The sequence below is a fragment of the Eretmochelys imbricata genome, chromosome 3, assembly GCF_965152235.1.
Source record: "Eretmochelys imbricata isolate rEreImb1 chromosome 3, rEreImb1.hap1, whole genome shotgun sequence".
Classification (NCBI taxonomy): domain Eukaryota; kingdom Metazoa; phylum Chordata; order Testudines; family Cheloniidae; genus Eretmochelys; species Eretmochelys imbricata.
The window spans coordinates 79,162,735-79,182,327 of record NC_135574.1 but is presented as its reverse complement, the minus strand read 5'-3'; positions in this window follow the sequence as shown (position 1 = coordinate 79,182,327).

The following is a 19,593-nucleotide window of genomic DNA, read 5'->3' as shown; positions in this document are numbered from 1 at the left end:
ACAGACAGCACGGGACTAAGGGCTTTTCCCTGCGGGGGGGGGGGGGGGATCTAAGGACTTTAGCCCCACAGGTGAGCATTGGAGCAGAAGCCCCACACCCTGAGAGGTGCCACCCCATTGGGCAGGTTGTGCGTGTCTTCTGTCTCTCAAATTTCTGAAAATTATTTTACATGGCTCAGAGGGTCAGTAAGTTTGGCAATTCCTGGTCTATGCCTCCTTTTCTAACCTACAAATCTCAACTGCTGTGCTAAGTACATCTACACTTGTCCTGAAGCAATCTCAGTGTTTGGTTAAAGTTTGTAACTGAATAAATAATGTTTATATTTTTGAATGCACATCCAGTGCTCTAGTGACTTTTTACAAATCTTAAAATTGACATTATGGAACACATACAATCGTCAAAAAAGACATGGCCAAAATGTAGTCCTCATTTATTTGCCTTTTAAATGTAAAATTTGAAGTAGTTAACATACTGAGCCAATTTGACACAAATCAGATGTCAAGAATTATAACATTCAAAAACCAGTCGGAGAACACTTCAACCTCCCTGGACACTCAATTACAGACCTAAAAGTCGCAGTTATTCAAGAAAAAGCTTCAAAAACAGATTCCAATGAGAAATAGCAGAACTGGAGTTAATCTGTAAACTGGACACCATTAAATTAGGCTTGAATAAAGACTGGGAGTGGATAAGTCATTACACTAACTAAAAACTATTTTCCCATGCTAATTTTCCCTCTGCTGTTACTTGGACCTTCTTGTCAACTGTTTGAAATGGGCCATCCTGATTATCTCTACAAAAGTTTTTTTTCTCCTGCTGATAATAGCCCACCTTAATCGATTGGTCTCGTTAAGTGTCGGTATGGCAACCCCCATTTTTTCATGTTCTCTGTGTGTGTATATATAGATATATATAGATATATATAGATATATATCTTCCTACTGTATTTTCCACTGCATACATCTGATGAAGTAGGCTTTAGCCCACGAAATCTTATGCTCAAATAAATTTGTATGATTCTTCTATGATTCTATGAGGGGATCATGTGAACATTTACACTCTTGGATGCTCCCCTAAACAGCCACACATCACCACTTCCAGGTGTTCCCCCCCCCATTTTTATATTGATCTGTTGTCACTATGAATAGTGACTGGTTAGATATCCACAAGCTCCTTGACCTTACAAGAATCCAGGGATGCATGTGCCTCAAATTGCTTAGCATTGATTTTGATGACTATTTGTTCTTTTGTCAAAAGATTAGTAAAAGTACCTTGCCAAAACAGGAAATTATGGACAATGCCATGCACTGAATGAGATTGCACAGTCTTCCATTGTTCTATAGTATCAAATTTATTCAATAGAGACTAATTCTCTATTGCATTTCAAGGTGGCATTGATTGTCATACTGAAGCAGTAAGTGGGAGCAGAGGGATAGCAAAGCAATGACTGGCTAAAAATTATTAACCATCACAAGAAACAGTGAGTAAATTGAAATAAGAGCAACTGTAAGCAGTAGGCAAGGCAAAAAGCATTGAAGCCAAGGATCTTGGCCTTTCAGAAGGAATTCTACTCCTTACCTAGGCATTGAACCATGGAGAATCTCTCCCCTCAAGTAAAGCTCATCTCTGTTCTCATTATAGTGGCACCAGAAACTTAATACAATAATAACTTTATAAAATAATCTTATAAATTGATGAGAATATTTTTTCATTAATTGGCTTCTTGTGCACACATTGTTTACTAGATACCTAATATTGGCTTAGTTTGTCATTCATAGACACAGCAATTGTATATAAATCTGCATTTGCTGTATCCACATAAAAATGTTTCAGTGTGCCAGTTTGACATACAGTAATGCAGTTTCATATTTAAAAAATCATGTCTAAGTGGGTGTCTTCAATTTTTTATTGGTGTACTGCTTGTAATGTCTATCTGATCCAAAACATTTAATGTGTGAAAAAGCCAGCTGAGAGAGAGAAGCTGTATTCTATCATATAAAGATGTATCTATGAAAAAGTCTCATTATACAAGAGTTATCTGCTCAAATTAACAAAGGATGATGATAATCAACAAATATGGAGTTCTAGTTACATAGGTACTTACAACGTGTTCATCACTGTAGTATCATTAGCTGGGGGATTGTAACTCTTACAGCTTCCTTCCTTCAGACAACTTTTACAGCCCACGAGGAAGGAGCTTAGGTTACACAGGGTAAGATACCCACATTACTTTTATTACAATGTAATATTTACAGTGCGTGGATGGACTGCCTGCGGTGGCTGAGGTTCCTTCAGGGGTAGCATTACCAAGTCACCTTTCTGTCCTTTAAAGGCTGGCCATCACTTTGAGAACATAGCAGTTTTGAAGGTACTGGAATGGAAAAGAGAAGCTGCTTTCCAGTACAGTGAAGGACACCTGGCTTCTTATGCCAGAGAGATGGTTCTGATATTGGTGACATCTCTACATATGGCTTTTAAACCTGAAGAACCAGCTTGGATTTCTGTTACACCAAAAATTTGCTGAATTATGCTTACAGGCATGGGTGGCAATTGGAGAAGAAATTGACTGTATTCTAAGCTAGAAAATGGAGTTTCCATGGAACAGGAACAGAGAACCACAAACAATGTTCTCCCACCCCCTGCCCTTCCTTCATTGCCAGGAAGTCCAGCCCCTGTGTCCAGAAAACAGCACTGAAAGGGACAGGGAAACACAGAGTAGTGTATTTTCAAAAGTGTATTTTCTTCCCTGAGCTTTTGACTTAACACTGCAAGCCAGTTGCCTCTCCACTTCTAAGGGACATGGCACTGTGTTCTTGCAACCACTGCAACAGATGCTTCATCCACCCCATTTCTCCTGGCTTCTTCAGAGTGGCTCAGCACAGGATGTCATGTGACCACACACCAGCATCTGGGTATAGTAAAATGCATTTGCAATGGTCACAGAGATAATGCACCACTCTGAAGTTCCTTGGACAAACAAATGGGTCCTTTCCCCATTTCTCTTCCCGGACGCATACACAAGCCATAAAAAAACTCCCTCACTTCTGCATAGCTCTCATTTTCAAGGGGAAGGAAATAGGTGGGAAAGAGGGGTGGGTTTGAATCTTTGAGCTACCGTAACTGTCATAAAACTGTTCTTTCCCCATCCAGGCCCTTTTATAACCTGCACCTCCACCCTCAGTCAGTTCCACCCAGGAACTATTGCTGGTCAGAATGCTGACCGACAAATGCACAGATACACAGGGGCACAAGGACTCCTCATTAATACTCTATCTTCCACTAAATACTTTACAGTGACTCATGGGATTTCAATAAAATAATTGATTTACAGCCAAGTTTTGCTCAGGCAATGTCAGGGTAAGCCTTCATGAGCCACAGTAAGAGACAGTATGGGGGATTTCCCCAAAATAAATGTTGGCAGAGTACATAGTCGCATCATTTGGGGAATAGAGGCCCTGCTTCCCCCAGCAGTACAACCCTAATCTCATGTGCATTGTGGCATCATGGTCCTTTTCCATTTTTCCAATGTTCATATTCATGAACTGACCCCTGTGGTCCACTAAACCTCAGAGAACCAATTAAAAATAACCTTTGTAGTTCACGTGTTCACTGGCCCCTTTCTGTGGGCAAAGTATAGTGTTCCATCTGTTGCCCCACACAATCTGAAAACCATATCCCCTCTGAAATACTGCTATAATTTCAGAGACTTGGGTTATGGCAACTACCCCTGGGTGGATCATAGTTTTGGTAGCCCCAACATGACTTCCCAATCCCAAACTGGTTGGCATCTGATTGGTAGCTGTCAGGAGTTGCCAGCTTCCAAAGGGCAATAGCCGTACACATGTGCACTGGTATGGGTTTCTGAAAACGAGCGGTGCTGGAAGGTTGGTGCATGCTGCTTGCACAACTCCATGGAGGTCTGCTTCCTCATTCTGAAGTGCTGAAACCACTGGTTGTCATTCCAGGTTTCCAAGATGATGTGGTCCCACCACACTATGCTGGTTCTTCAGGACCAGAAAAGGCAGTTCACGCATGGGCATACCAAGTGGATTTTCATCCCCCCTGACACCTGGGTCAACCATCATCTTCACCATCTGAAATCTCTCTGTACCAGTACTGTCCTGTATCTGACACTGCACCACAGGAACATTTGGCTAGTGAGCTGACCCATATCTTCATTGTCTTGTTCCAGGTCTCCAACATAGTATGGCAGAAAGGAGAGATGGCAGGGTGCTGTAGTCATCAAATATGTGAAGGCAGTATACAATTCCAGCAATGTGCAACAAGGCAGTTCCTAGAATGTCTCTGGTTATGCACAGGACTCTGGAATACCACCCCTGAAATTTAGTGGTAACGTTGCGTATTGAAAATGGGCAGTGTGAATGCAGGTATATGTCTGGGCAAAGCATATACCTGTGCCCAGAACATCATATGTGGACACTCCACATGGATACAGGGTACACACTCTGGTCTGTACATGGACATGTAACTGTATCCACTCACAAGTGTAGATCTACCTATAGAATTAGTAACTATCGGGTTATTTTTTTCTGTCTGGGCTAGAATCACTGGCATGTCTTTCTAATCTAGGACTTTTCAGCTTTTAATAATTCTATTATTTCATTATCCAACAAATCATACTAGGTCTGATTTCTCCCTCCTTCTTAGGTTGTTGTTTTTTCTTTGCTACCCCTGAAAATCAATAGCAATATACATATTTAAGTCTACAGAATCTGCACTTTAGGCTATTTGAAGTGTTAGATTTTCCTGACGAAGCTGTTCCCTTACTCAAATCCCTCCCTCAGCCTAGTTGGGTGAAAGTTGTAGAAAACAGTGTCAGGTTTGTGATTTATTCCCAAAGCTTTTAGCTTTAATAGCCTCATGCTGTATGTTATTGTTTTTGTGATGTAGTGAACATGCATGCTCCTGATGTGCACAGAAGATAAATGTGTGATTGAAGTGAATGGGTAGATTCTTAAAAGGAGTGAATGTTTATGTGAAGGGATTAAATAAAACATGTGACAAGCACATTAATGTGTGGGGTTTTAGTCTACCCTTAACATCTCTCTCTTCTTCCTCAAAAACAGAGAGTCTAGTCCACACAAATCAAAGAGCCTTGTTTCAGAAGCCTTCACTCTTATCCTGTTTTTTTCGTACTACAAAACAAAATGTATCTGTCTTTTAAACAAACAAGTGGTAAACTATTTAAACTTATTTCAAAAGAAAAGGAAACCATTTCTTATTTGAAAGTAACCTCGTCAAATATGTTTGTTTATTTGGACAACACAGAATCACAGCAATGTAGGACTGAAAGACACCTCAAGAAGTCTTCTAGTCCATTCCTCTGCATATGTTCTAAGTACATGTGATATTGTGTATGCTGCATTCTACAAGGTGGGAGCTGTCATTGCAAATGAGTGTGACCAAAAATAGGTTTCAATGGCCAGAGCAGAATTTGTGCAACTCAGGGGACATCCATATTATACTATTTTAACAATCCCTGTACAATTTGTATCTTTTTGTTCTGTCCTAATGGGGTATTTGCACTTTTGTAAATAATATTTGTTATTTTATATGATAATGGCAAAAGGCTCCAATAAGAATTGGGGGTCTCATTGTGCACATGGGCAGATAGGATTCCTGCCCTGAAGAGCTTAGTCTCTGATCCTTGAAACAGTTATGCACATGCTTAGTTTCAAGCATGTGTTTAATTCCATTGAATTAATTGGGCTGCTCATACCCAAAGTTAAGCATATGCAGGAGTTTTTCCCAGATATGGGCCTTATTAAAGAGATGACACAAATGAATGGAACCAATGAAGGAGGGGAGGATGAAGACCACATTTATATGATTACATGGTTATGATTATCATGAAAGCATGCCTTCAAATGCAGGGCTGCATATGGGGCTGGGAGACCAGCAGGGACCCATGATTGCCCAAGTAGCAACGTATTGGTGCCCAGAGCAAGAGGGTTTAAAGTACATTGATCACTTATATGTAAAAATGAGAACTGAAAGAGATGAAGCACTCTTTCCCACTGAGTAATTTCTGGAGGAAATTTGTTTGTGTAAATTGTAACTCTGTAGTGAACTTGAGACACACTCTAAGCCAACCCAAACTAATACTGCAGAAGACCTAGATTATGTTCCTTGGTCTGTCACTGACGTATTATGTGATTTGTGGGCAAGTCACTTCACCTCTCTGTGCCTTGGTTTTCCCATCTTTAAAATGGGAATAGTGATAGAGACCTCTTTTTTAAAGCGCTGCAAGATCTATGGAAGTACAGAGATTAGAGATTTTTATTTGCTATTTTTCATTTCTAGCTGGGACACTTAAGGAAAACAAAACATCCATGGTGTTTTTTTAAAAAATGTACTCTCCCATGAGAGCTCAGAGGAGGGGTAGGAAAATTGGCCCCAGCCTCCTTGAGAATTTGCTCAAAATAGTTTTGTGAGGAATAGCAGTTTGTACCCCTAGTGAGTGAACAGGGGGAGGAATGGGTTCTATCTTTGGCATACATAATCATTCTACCACCCTTCTTTGCAGATCCACACGAGGCTAGTCCCACCCACAAGGAGACCGCAGGCCACATCATCACTGAGTATTGCTCTTCCCTTCCCAACATCTAGCTCTCAAGTAATATGGCTCCATCGGAGCTGTCATAGCTTGGTGACTGTCCAAAGGATGCTCCATGATGGGGCTCCTCATCTGGGAGAGGCACCTGAGGCTGTATGAACTTTCCTGGGGCTTTACTGGGTGAGGATGTGTGAGAAGACCCCTCCCCATGGGTGGTTTACTAAATGATGAAGAGCTATCCATTGGACCACAGATAGGGGGAGTGGTACAATGGAGACAGCCAGAGTCTATCCATGAGCACAGAGTCTCTTTTGGGCACAGATCTAGGTAGTATGATCTGGTTCATTATTATTGAGGACCATCAACTGATATAAATATGACTTTGATTCAGAGTAGCCTGGTGCATTTCTGATCTGTAAGTGAAAACATACAATTTACGTTAAAATAGTGATTTCTATTCCCAGCAGTCCTATTGCCAATCTGCTTTCTATTAGACCCGTGACAGCAGTATTGTATTTATCTACTGCTGTTTTCCACAGTCAGTAAGTATAGAAAGAATACTGCATGCATAGCAGTTGATAAGGTATCAAAATAGTTTACTTCCTGACACTAAAAGGTTAGTGAATCTCCTTTCTACTTTCCTTGAGCATGTAGAATATGGTACTCACTCCATTTTAGAGGTTCATTAAATCAATAGCGCCTACCACTTCTATTTTTATTTAGCAATAAGTCACTTACAGTGGCAAGCTCTTTATGAGTCATAACTTATGCAAACAACTTCAAACCATTGCAGAGATAACAAACATAGCTCTGGATCCCTAGAGGACTACAAGAGTCGTGCATTTATAGTGCTGGACAATGTCACAATAGGAATTTGTAAAATCAGGAATACTTTCAGTTATTCTGTAGGGGGCAGCAGAATCTAAACAAAATAAGTATGAAAGTGTGAGGTGGGGGGAAGAGAAACACTGAACTGCCTACCCCGCACACCATATTTGGGCAAGTACAATGTACCTGAATTGTTGCAAAATTAACAACATTCCACAATTAAAATTCTTTATATTAGCAAACACAGGTTGCATGTATTCCTTTTTATTTAACTCTCTTCTTTTATATAAAGACTTACTGAAGCTGAACAAAACCAGTGAGATAAAATTAACACACAAATTGTTTTTCCTCCCTTTGGGCTGGAAAATATTGTTTACAAGAAAAATGCAATTATATATAAATATTTATGAAAACAACAGGAAAAAAGTCAAACATCAGTGGGGTTGTGTGTGTTTTGTGTGTGAGAGTGAGAGTGTAAGGTAGCAAAAGTAATACAAGGTAGAATATTTGATTGCCACCGAGTCCTAATTGGGAACTTATTTTATAAATGGAACATTTTCTACTCCCCCCCACCCCACATAATTAATTGTAAATTGTAAGCTAGAGTCTCACTGAAAGGAATTTAGGTTTTAATTAACCACAAATATAGATAACTTCTGGTTTTTGTCAATCTTGAAAATACTAGAATTAGGTATTCAGTGCAAGGACAACTCTCTCCCCCATGCTCCCGTCCCTCCAACAATACTGTTACAATAGAAAAGAATTAAGAAAGCAACAGGGAAAATAATCTGTATGATGATTCTGTGTGGAGAATCCAATCTGCCCATAGGTTTAAATGGAACTACTTTAAGTAAAGGACAACATTTTTCCTTTTTTATGAGATATGTGGAGCAACCTGTGTGATCATGTGACTAGGAGGCTGTAGAAATCATTATCTTTCACTGCTACAACTCCAGGTCATTGATAATATAACTTCATAGAATCATAGAATCATAATCAAACTTGAATATGAAGCTGCATATACTAAACTGTAAGCAGTACCACAGCTCACTTTCCTCGGCTTTATTTTTAAACTTATTTTTTTGCTAGAAACTTCCTGGAAATAAAGTGTTGGTTTTGCTTATTTGTTTGTTTATTTGGATCCTACACATTAACAACACCATTTCTTATGAAAACCCTGAACCGATGGTTTCCACTTGATTTAGAATACGTAAAGGGAAGTAAATAAAATGATAACAGCAATTATTGTAAGTAGTATTTTAGAACACAGAAAAACGGTATTTGTGTGATGCAGTATATCCCGTGGCTGCTTGTTAATATATTGCAAACAGTTGAACCTATGCATTGTAATCATAGAATCATAGACTATCAGGGTTGGAAGGGACCTCAGGAGGTCATCTAGTCCAACCCCCTGCTCAAAGCAGGACCAATCCCCAACTACAACATACCAGCCAGGGCTTTGTCAAGCCTGAGCTTAAAAACTTCTAAGGAAGGAGATTCCACCACCTCCCTAGGTAACGCATTCCAGTGTTTCACCACCCTCCTAGTGAAAAAGTTTTTCCTAATATCCAACCTGAACCTCCCCCACTGCAACTTGAGACCATTACTCCTCATTTTGTCATCTGCTACCACTGAGAACAGTCTAGATCCATCCTCTTTGGAACCCCCTTTCAGGTAGATGAAAGCAGCTAACCAATCCCCCCTCATTCTTCTCTTCTGCAGACTAAACAATCCCAGTTTCCTCAGCCTCTCCTCATAAGTCATGTGTTCCAATCCCCTAATCATTTTTGTTGCCCTCTGCTGGATGTTTTCCAATTTTTCCACATCCTTCTTGTAGTGTGGGGCCCAAATCTGGACAGAGTACTCCAGATGAGGCCTCACCAATGTCGAATAGAAGGGAACGATCATGTTCCTCGATCTGCTGGCAATGCCCCTACTTATACATCCTAAAATGCCATTGGACTTCTTGGCAACAAGGGCACACTGTTGACTCATATCCAGCTTCTTGTCCACTGTAACCCCTAGGTCCTTTTCTGCAGAACTGCTGCCTAGCCATTCGGTCCCTAGTCTGTAGCGGTGCATGGGATTCTTCCGTCCTAAGTGCAGGACTCTGCACTTGTCCTTGTTGAACCTCATCACATTTCTTTTGGCCCAATCCTCCAATTTGTCTAGGTCCTTCTGTATCCTATCCCTACTCTCCAGCATATCTACCTCTCCTCCCAGTTTAGTGTCATCTGCAAACTTGCTGAGGGTGCAATCCACACCATCCTCCAGATCATTAATGAAGATACTGAACAAAACTTTCTGAAGTTTCATACCAGAGCTCTGAATAGTCATACTGCTCCCTTACATACTGTGCAACTCCCCCACCTTTTCTGCCCTGCCTGTCCTTCCTGAACAGTTTATATCCATCCATGACAGTACTCCAGTCATGTGAGTTATCCCACCAAGACTCTGTTATTCCAATCACATCATAATTCCTTGACTATGCCAGGCCTTCCAGTTCTCCCTGCTTGTTTACCAGGCTTCTTGCATTTGTGTATAGGAATTTGAGATAACTTGCTGTTTGTCCTGCTTTCTTAGTATGAGGCAGGAGACCTCCCCTTTCACATTCTCCTGCTCATGCTTCCTCCTGGTATCCCACACTTACCTCATGCTTCCTCCTGGTATCCCACACTTACCTCCTCCTGGTATCCCCCACTTACCTCAGGGCTTTGGTCTCCTCCCCCGGTGAACCTAGTTTAAAGTAATGGAGATTTCTGTGCTGTAATGTATCACATACAGTAACCTATTTAAGGAGACACAATGTCAAATAAAAATAAGAATGTTATATGCCTACCTGTAGAGCAACAAACTATATTGAGCATTCCATGTGAGATTATTTTAAATGCTTATATCTCAATTGGAGTATTGGTCACCTTGCGCTCTTGTTAAAGTGTGTTCTTCTTATTATTACTGTGAGAAATCATTCTGCCTAATCACACTAGCTCTTTCTCTTCCCAAAACTGCTCCTGGTGTGAGATGTTTAAAACAAAGCATTTTGCTGCAGCACAATGCAATATCATGGTATTTTCAAGGCAGTGATGGGTAAACCGCCAAATGTTTGGAGAGTCAGTTAGGAGAGGCACCTAACTGTTCACAATGTAGTTTAGAAGTTTCCTTCACAGAAGAGGTATTTATCTAGCAAAAAATGAGTTTTGAGAGCAATAAGTGAAGCTACATGATTTCTACAGAGCAAAGATATATTTTTTTCTCTCTTTTCTGTTTATGATCAAGGAATATGCAGTCACTTCAGGACCAACTTGTTAATACCTGTGGGGTTTGATGTGTGCAAAGAATGTAGCACTGAGCTCTTAGAAACTAGTATTCATTAGTGAAGACTGCCATGAATAAATACTTTAGCCCCTCAGATTGCCTAAGCCTGGCAGTTCGTGAGCCTATCAAGGATATTTGTGTTAGATGAGGACCTCATGCAAGAGACAAAGCCATATCTTACAGTAACTGACCAATTTAAAATATCTTCAAAATTTCCAGTAAAAATTAGTCTGATCTTTAGTTAAAGACCTGTGCTAGACATCTGTTTTATTATTACTACTATTAGCTTGGTTTTTGCTGAGTTTTTGAGATTACTTAAGAAAAATAAATTTATTTATTTGGTGCATACATATAGAATCATAGAATCAGAGAATATCAGAGTTGGAAGGGACCTCTGGAGGTCATCTAGTCCGACCCCCTGCCCAATCAAGCAAGCAGGACCAATCCCCAACTAAATCATCCCAGCCAGGGCTTTGTCAAGCCTGACCTTAAAAACTTCTAAGGAAGGGGATTCCACCACCTCCCTAGGTAACACATTCCAGTGTTTCACCACCCTCCTAGTGAAAAAGTTTTTCCTAATATCCAACCTAAATCTCCCCCACTGCAACTTGAGACCATTACTCCTTGTCCTGTCATCTGCTATCACTGAGAATAGTCTAGATCCATCCTCTTTGGATCCATTTTTCAGGTAGTTAAAAGCAGCTATCGAATCCCCCCTCATTCGTCTCTTCCGTAGACTAAACAATCCCAGTTCCCTCAGCCTCTCCTCATAAGTCATGTGTTCCAGACCCCTAATCATTTTTGTTGCCCTTCGCTGGACTCTCTCCAATTTTTCTACATCCTTCTTGTAGTGTGGGGCCCAAAACTGGACACAGTACTCCAGATGAGGCCTCACCAATGTCAAATAGAGGGGAACGATCACGTCCCTCGATCTGCTGGCAATATCCCTACTTATACACCCCAAAATGCCATTGGCCTTCTTGGCAACAAGGGCACACTGTTGACTCATATCTAGCTTATTGTCCACTGTCACCCCTAGGTCCTTCTCTGCAGAACTGTTGCCGAGCCATTCGGTCCCTAGTCTGTAGAGGTGCATTGGATTCTTCCATCCTAAGTGCAGGACTCTGCACTTGTCCTTGTTGAACCTCATCACATTTCTTTTGGCCCAAACCTCCAATTTGTCTAGGTCCCTCTGTATCCTATCCCTACCCTCCAGCGTATCTACCACTCCTCCCAGTTTAATGTCATCTGCAAACTTGCTGAGGGTGCAATCCACACCATCCTCCAGATCATTAATGAAGATATTGAACAAAACCGGCCCCAGGACCGACCCTTGGGGCACTCCACTTGATACCGGCTGCCAACTAGACATGGAGCCATTGATCACTACCCTTTGAGCCCAACAATCTAGCCAACTTTCTACCCACCTTGTAGTGCATCCATCCAGCCCATACTTCTTTAACTTGCTGACAAGAATACTGTGGAAGACCATGTCAAAAGCTTGGCTAAAGTCAAGGAATAACACGTCCACTGCTTTCCCTTCAACCACAGAACCAGTTATCTCATCATAGAAGGCAATTAGATTAGTCAGGCATGACTTGCCCTTGGTGAATCCATGCTGACTGTTCCTGATCACTTTCCTCTTGTCTAAGTGCTTCAGAATTGATTCTTTGAGGACATGCTCCATGATTTTTCCAGGGACTGAGGTGAGGCTGACTGGCCTGTTGTTCCAAGGATCCTCCTTCATCCCTTTTTTAAAGATTGGCACTACATTAGCCTTTTTCCAGTCTTCTGGGACCTCCCCTGATTGCCATGAGTTTTCAAAGATAATGGCCAATAGCTCTGCAATCACATCCGCCAATTCCTTTAGCACTCTCGGATGCAACGCATCTGGCCCCATGGACTTGTGCACATCCAGCTTTTCTAAATAGTCCCGAACCACTCCTTTCTTCACAGATGGCTGGCCACCTCCTCTCCATGCTGTGCTGCCCAGTGCAGTAGTCTGGGAGCTGACCTTGTTCGTGAAGACAGAGGCATAAAAAGCATTGAGTACGTTAGCTTTTTCCACATCCTCTGTCACTAGCTTGCCTCCCTCATTCAGTAAGGGGCCCACACTTTCCTTGACTTTCTTATTGTTGCTAACATACCTGAAGAAACCCTTCTTGTTACTCTTAACATCTCTCGCTAGCTGCACCTCCAGGTGTGATTTGGCCTTCCTGATTTCACTCCTGCATGCCCAAGCAATATTTTTATACTCTTCCCTGGTCATTTGTCCAATCTTCCACTTCTTGTAAGCTTCTTTTTTGTGTTTAAGATCAGCAAGGATTTCACTGTTAAACCAAGCTGGTCGCCTGCCATATTTACTATTCTTTCTACATATCGGGATGGTTTGTCTCTGTAACTGCAATAAGGATTCTTTAAAATACAGCCAGCTCTCCTGGACTCCTTTCCCCCTCATGTTATTCTCCCAGGGGATCCTGCCCATCAGTTCCCAGAGGGAGTCAAAGTCTGCTTTTCTGAAGTCCAGGGTCTGTATTCTGCTGCTTTCCTTTCTTCCTTGTGTCAGGATCCTGAACTCGACCATCTCATGGTCACTGACTCCCAGCTTCCCATCCACTTTTGCTTCCCCTACTAATTCTTCCTGGTTTGTGAGCAGCAGGTCAAGGAGAGCTCTGCCCCAGTTGGTTCCTCCAGCACTTGCACCAGGAAATTGTCCCCTACAGTTTCCAAAACTTCCTGGATTGTCTGTGCACCGCTGTATTGCTCTCCCAGCAGATATCAGGATGATTGAAGTCGCCCATGAGAACCAGGGCGTGTGATCTAGTAGCTTCTGCGAGTTGCCGGAAGAAAGCCTTGTCCACCTCATCCCCCTGGTCCGGTGGTCTATAGCAGACTCCCACCACGACATCACCCTTGTTGGTCACACTTCTAAACTTAATCCAGAGACTCTCAGGTTTTTCTGCAGTTTCATACTTGAGCTCTGAGCAGTCATACTGCTCCCTTACAATGCAACTCCCCCACCTTTTCTGGCCTCCCTGTCCTTCCTGAACAGTTTATACCCATCCATGACAGTATGCCAGTAATGCGAGTTATCCCACCAAGTCTCTGTTATTCCAATTACATCATAATTCCCTGACTTTGCCAGGACCTCCAGTTCTCCCTGCTTGTTTCCCAGACTTTGTGCATTTTTATATAGGCACTTGAGATAACCTGCTGATCGCCCCTCATTCTTAGTATGAGGCAGAAGCCCTCCCCTCTCACACGCTCCTGCTTGTGCTTCCTCCCGGTACCCTGCTTCCCCACCTACCTCAGGGCTTTGGTCTCCTTCCCCCAGTGAACCTAGTTTAAAGCCCTCCTCACGAGGTTAGCCAGCCTGCTCGCGAAGATGCTCTTCCCTCTCTTCGTTAGGTGGAGCCCGTCTCTGCCTAGCACTCCTCTTTCTTGGAACACCATCCCATGGTCAAAGAATCCAAAGCCTTCTCTCCAACACCACCTGCGTAGCCATTCATTGACTGTCACAATTTGATGATCCGTACCCCGGCCTTTTCCTTCCACGGGGAGGATGGACGAGAACACCACTTGCGCCTCAAACTCCTTTATCCTCCTTCCCAGAGCCACGTAGTCTGCAGTGATCCGCTCAAGGTCATTCTTGGCAGTATCATTGGTGCCCACGTGGAAAAGCAGGAAGGGGTAGCGGTCCAAGGGCTTGATGAGTCTCGTCAGTCTCTTCATCACATCGTGAATCTTAGCCCCTGGCAAGCAGCAGACTTCTCTGTTTTCCCGGTCAGGGCGGCAGATAGATGACTCAGTCCCCCTGAGGAGAGAGTCCCCGACCACCACTACCCACCTCCTTCTCTTGGGAGTGGTGGTCATGGGACCCCCAACCTTAGAACAGTAGATCTCATGCCTTTCAACTGGCGGAGTCTCCTTCTGCTCCCTTCTCCCAGACGTATCATCTGGGCCACTCCCCGCAATGGTACCTGTGGAGAAAACATGAAAACGGTTACTTACCTGTATCTCCATTGCTGGTACATGGACGTTCCCCCTTCTTCTTCTGGAGGTCACATGTTGCCAAATTTCTTCACCGTCCTCCTGTCCCCGCTGCACAGCTTGCTCTGAATCTTCAGAACCTTGTGCCCGTAGAAGCATATCCTGATGTCTGTCCAGGAAATCTTCAGATTCTCTTATGCAACGCAGGGTTGATACCTCTTGCTCCAGACCTTGAACCTTCTCTTCCAATATGGAGACCAGCTTGCACTTTGTACACACAAAGTCGCTTCTGTCCTGTGGAAGAAAGACAAACATGGCACATCCAGTGCAGGTCACAACAGCTGAACACTCCCCATCCATATTACCTTTCGACTACGAGCTTCCTCAGGAGATGCAGTAATTACTCAGAGAAGCTGTTACGGTGTAAGCCTCAGTGGGCTAACCCCAGGCGAACTCCCAGGCAAACTCCTGCTGTTGGTTGCTCTGCTGTTTCCCACTGCTCAGCTGGTTCACAGAGTGCCGGCTTTTTTAAACAACCAGGCTCACCTGAAACAAAACACTCCCAACTCCCGCCCTTTTCAGCCAACCAGTCAAGCACTCGTTCAAACTTTCAAGCTGCCCTCACTAGAAACACTGCAATCCTCTCAACAAACACACATTCAGATACCCAGATACTCACTAACACAGATCCCAGGCAAACTCCTTCTGTTTGCTTCTCTGCTGTTCCCCGCTGCTCAGCTGGTTCGCCGCCGCTCGAATAATAATAAACTGAAAAAAGAAACCTATTATTAATGGCCACCAATGATTCTGTGCACGCTTTAAAGTCATGTCAAAGTAGACAAGTGTCACTTAGGCTATTTTCTAACACTAACCTCTGAAATAATTTTAGTCTTTCAATTGTCCCTGGGGAAGTGCTTCAGACCCCATATGAACTGGAAACTGTCAAAAACTTGAAAACTGTCAGCAATCCATATTTCCCAGTAATTCAGTGTTGAAATATCAACTCATTAAAAAACATGAGTTGATTCCTTTAAAAGCAAATAAATAATGCTCTGCCGAACAACATAGTTTCTGTGTTTGTACGACTTTAGGGTCAGATTCTGTGACACTTAATCACGTTTTGTAGCACCTGATGCTGTCTGTTGTCCCAGTGATCTCAGGCTACTTTTGATTAATGTACTGCTCAGTATAATGGTGACAGGATCTTGGCATTTCTATTCAAATATTGGATTCTTTACCTGGATGCAGTTGCCCTGAAAATCTCATGTAAACAGTACTTGTGGCCTGTGGTTGAAAGCCTTTATTTCTCAGGTGTCATAGGTATTCAACACAAACAGCAACTCTGTTTGCACCTTGCTGGTGTGCCTTGTGAAAAGCACTGAAGACCCTTCAGCTTCAGGATGTCTTCTGGGGTGGGAAAGAGTGTTGTCATAAACTTTCTACTTTGCTCTGTATGTGCAAAGATTCTCTCTCTTATTTGGTAAATAAATCCCATAATAATGTGGGATAACAATCCAGACTTCCCTCTGTACATGATCTTCTATAAAACTCTCCTCACCCTCCTTTATATTATGTTGACTTTAGTGTTGTCTCCTGTTACCTTCCCTTCTCAACTCCTCCTTCCTTTTCTTTTCATATATTACATCACACCACTGATGATGTTCATTTTAAAGTTTCACTGCATAGGTTTAATACCAGAATGTACCATTATGATCATCTGCTCTCACCTCCTGCATAATACAGGCCAAACCAAATTAGCAGAGGATGCTTAAGATCAATTGACCTCCAGGTTATGGGCCCAGCAGGCTTCCTCTGCACACTCCTCTATGTGAAGAAAAGTGGTTCTTTAATGGACGCACATAAGCACTTATTTCTTTCATATCTCTAATGAGAATGCATTAATGCCCTAATACTAAAAGAGACATGGGTGGATGAAACTATTAATATAGATACATGATACAGTGAAGGCATAATTATAGGTTCTGTGGACTGGTTTCTTCAGAAGAAAAACAGTACCATTTAATAATGATACCTAGCTGTTATGTTGCACTTTTCATCACTCGATCTGGACAATTTGAGAGTGTTTTTAATTATACTATTATTTATGTTAATGATATATTTTTTGTAAAGGTAATATCCCATATGGAGAAAAAAGGGTTTACACACACAGCTAGGGACACTAAATAAAACTTCCTCCTTGGTCTTATTTATAATTCATCTCATTTGTAGCTTAATTCTCTCGCCCCCATTTTATTCATGTTATTTTTAAGCACATTTGAACAACTTATAGCTGAGTGAATAACTTTTATAATATTTATTTCATGCATTTCTCCATATTTTCTATTCACAGATTGTTTACAATCACAATTTTTGCAAATGTATTCATCAATCAAAACCACTTGCCAAATTCTATAACTAATTTTTGGTCTGCAGATTAGTTGTTTGTAACAAGTTTATATTGTGTAGACTAAGCAGTTTTGTGTACCATTCATGAGTCAGGCCTCCTGCCCAATAATCATGAAATTGGCTGAAATAATGAAAAGAAAAAAGGCTAGGGTCTTTTTATTTGCCATCTGGTTTCTGAGCCTGATTCTCCAACTTCTAGCCACAAAAATGACTGGAAACTTTTCCCCTCTTTTTTTAAAAAAGGAAAGCTGTCATATTCACTATTCCAGGACTCAGGGCTTTAAGAAGATCACCAAAGGTATGTCTACACTGCAATAAAAGACCCATAGCATGTTCATGGCTGGCCCAAGTCAGTTCACTCAGCCTCACAAAGTTCAGGCTATAAAATTGCAGTATATACATTTGGACTCAGGTTGGAGAGCAGGCTCTGATACCCTGTGAGGGGGGAGGGTCTCACAGTCCAGGCTCCAGCCTGAACCCAAACATCTATACTGCTATTTTGAGCCCTGCACTCTGAGCCCTGCAAGCCTAAGTCAACTGACCCAGGGTCTGAGACTCAGTGCCATGGGTTTTTTTATTGCAGTGTAGACGTAGCTCTTTTGTGCTATGATCCAACAAAGCATTGAAGCACTTAACTTGCTGCATGTATTAGGTTCATTTACTTCAGTAGGGCAACTCACGTGTGTAAAGTTTAGCACATGCTTAAGTGCTTTGCTGGATCAAGGCCAAAATTCTTAGCCTTAAGCAAATGCCTAAGTCAGAGGTGGCCCGTGGGACCATCCTGTCTGGCTCCTGAGCTCCTGGCCCGGGAGGCTAGTCCCCGGCCCCTCTCCTGCTGGCCCCTCCCCTGCAGTCTCACCCGACGCAATGCTCTGGGTGGCGGGGGGCAGTTAGGGGCGGGGGGTCCAGAAGCAATCAGGGTACCAAGTGCGGGTACAGGGGATGGGGCAGGGGTCCCCGGGGGGCCGTCAGGGAATTGGGGGGGCAGGGTTGGATGAGGCAGGAGTCCTGGTGAGGCTGTCAAGGGGTGAGAAGCAGCGGGGGTCGGATAGAGGCGGGGGCCGGGCCATGCCTGGCTGTTTGGGGAGGCACAGCCTCCCCTAACTGGCCCTCCATACAATTTCAGAAACCTAATGCGGCCCTCACGCCAAAAAGTTTGCCCTCCCCTGGCCTAAGTCATTTCTGTTCGACAAAACACTTAACATATTGGGACTACAGGCAATGTGTGGGGTCAGGACCTGGAATCATGTGCCCTTCCAGATTTCCAGGGCTGGCTCTAAGTTTTTTGCCGCCCCAAGCTCCAAGAGCGCAACTACCCAAGCAAAAAAAAAAAAGGGGGGGGGGGGTCCAGAACGCTGCCCCTGGAATTGTGCCGCCCCAAGCACCTGCTTGCTTTGCTGGTGCCTAGAGCCCATCCTGCAGATTTCTACCAGCATGGCAGAGCAGGATGTGCCTGGGACAGGCACTGGCAACTAGCGCTCCCTCTGAGCCCTGCTAGGAGGTACCTGGAACAGGGAAGGGAGACAAGGCTGGCAGCATAGCTCTGCCAGAGGCGGAGTGGGGAAGCCAGCTGAGCCCCATCCCTTCCTTGCCCACAGCTGTAGTTACCAGTGCTCAGCAGTAGGTGACCAAAGCCCGCTTCAATCTGTGCCATGCCCACAGCAAGGAGGTGATGGGAGAACTGTGGAAGGAGCTTTGAGGGGAGTGGTGCTGACTTGAAGTGGGTGTGGGATGCACAGGGGAGTGCGAAAGTGCCCCGCGGCCCAGAATGCCTGCCCCTCCACCATCAAGGTACAGGTCACCTCCAATTGGGACCTTGGCTCTGAAGGAATCACGAGAATAAATAATGACAATCACTTAAAACAACTTCCTTCTTGTCAGCAGACACTGAATACACATCCGACGAACAACAAGACACCACTTTTACACAGGTTCTTTCCAGCATAGAACTGCAGTTCAAAACAGCTGTTTCAAGAAATACTATCAGCAATAAAGTGATGTGATAGAATGTCTGGGGAAAGCCAATACGAAAAGGATGCAAACAGGTGCCAAGTTGCCCAAGGGACCTTTTTTGTTCGATTGTTTTGTTGCAACATTCACCCAGCTCTAGAGCACGTTTAGCTATTCAGAAATTCAGCCAGGTGAGTTTTAAAATGAGACTCTTAGAAAGTTTGCATTTTCTGTTTGATTTGCACAAGCATCCCAAAATCTAGATTGAGGTCTAGGGAAGAGGCTGCCAATGCTTCTGGGCCTTAGTGACAGATTACAGAGAGCAACAGATTACAAAGAGTGAAGCCTGTTGAAAACCTGAGAAAGTTGCAAGAGGGAAGAAGATGCAGCCACAGCCAACCAAGCTTCTTCTGTTTTTGGATTAAGTTTTAGTTTGATTAATGGGTAAAAATGTAAGAGTGCCTTACTTTGTCTGAATGGAATCACCAACCCCTCTTTTACATCTCACCTTCCATTCTCTGCCCTA